Source organism: Lipotes vexillifer, unplaced genomic scaffold, assembly GCF_000442215.2.
Source record: "Lipotes vexillifer unplaced genomic scaffold, Lipotes_vexillifer_v1.1 scaffold1042, whole genome shotgun sequence".
Lineage (NCBI taxonomy): Eukaryota > Metazoa > Chordata > Mammalia > Artiodactyla > Lipotidae > Lipotes > Lipotes vexillifer.
In genome coordinates this window covers 350,124-351,586 of record NW_006777400.1, presented here as the reverse complement: position 1 = coordinate 351,586, position 1,463 = coordinate 350,124, and the positions used below count along the sequence as shown (strand labels likewise).

General features: G+C 43.3%; 1 protein-coding gene across 1 annotated transcript in view; it reads left to right on the top strand.

Moving 5' to 3' along the window:
- The window catches only part of HTR2C (5-hydroxytryptamine receptor 2C), a 263,697-nt gene that overhangs the window by 257,945 nt on the left and 4,289 nt on the right, over positions 1-1,463 (top strand). The window lies entirely within an intron of this gene.

Below are 1,463 nucleotides of genomic sequence, written 5' to 3'. Positions count from 1 at the left end.
ACTCTTTCTAGATATTCCCTCATATTTATAACTTTTGGAATAAAGATCCTAACAGTACAAAGTGACCACATTCTTACCTGTCATTTTATAACTCTTAAGAAATGTAATCTGCATGGTTCATCAAACTGGGTGAATATTACCTTCTGATACTTGCCACTCTTCCCATCCAGAGTTCAAACGTCTTTTCACCGGATCCTGCACTGTATTACCTGAGGACACTTTCTGTTTGCAGTGTCTCCTAGTTTTCACAGCCGTTTTTACTTTCTTGAATGGCATGCCCAGGTTCAGGGTTGCAGGCATGTACCAATACCCCAAAAAATCTTGTCACATCTATCACTGGTTCTCATACCATCACTTGGCCTCTTTCTCTAGAAAAAACAAACAAAAAACGGTCATTTAAGAAATTCAGGGTCTGAGTTAGAAGGCTTAAAGATCACTTTCCAAAGACTCTTTCTTCCTCATGTCTTCCTAGAAATTAATTACCAATCAACATCCTCAGCGAGCTCTTAGCAAAGAAACATTTACCATTTATTTCCTTCTTGATCATCCAGCAAAACACTCTATACCTGACAAAGTGTGTTAAGACAACCTGTAGGGGAGTTCCCTGGTGGCCTAGCAGTTGGGATTCTGGGTTCAATCCCTGGTCGGGAAACTGAGATCCCACCACCCACGCTGTGCGGCAAAAAAAAAAAAAAAGACAATCTATAGGGACTTTCAGTTTCAGATTTGTCACTGTTCCCTGTGTGTTCCCTAAAGTCAACAATGATCTTTGAGAGTGTGCTTCTATCCCCTCTCACAGTTCATAGTGCAGATATCCACCAGCTCAGGATTCCTCATAATAATCTCTGATAGAATCCTAAAAATGCAGTCTGAATTTTCCCAGGCTTCAAGTTCCTGTGGACACAAGAGAGAATAAATTAACATTAAAATTTGAATTTCACTTGCAAGTTATCCCTACTTATTAATGTAGGACCTCTTCGAGATCTACCATAATGATTTCTAAAAATTTCTAGGTTTCTTACTTATGCTCAGGCATAAGATCACCTTCTGCTCCCACCTCCTTGTTGATATCTTCTGCCTGTGAGCTTCTTTATTAATGGAAGTGCTTACCAAATTACTACCTCTCAGTATTCTTAAAAAACAAAAGATTTCAAAACTCCACACAGAAATGGGAGGACTGTATCTTTCCCAACTCAGCATTTCTGTCTCTTGACCCTGCTTAAGCACAGAGTCTCAGGAAAATGCTTATTAAAAAGACAATCCTGGGCTTCCCTGGTGGCGCAGTGGTTGAAAGTCTGCCTGCCGGTGCAGGGGACACGGGTTCGTGCCCTAGTCCGGGAGGATCCCACATGCCGCGGAGCAGCTGGGCCCGTGAGCCGTGGCCGCTGGGCCTGCGCGTCCGGAGCCTGTGCTCCGCAGCGGGAGAGGCCACAACAGTGAGAGGCCCGCGTACGGCAAAAAAA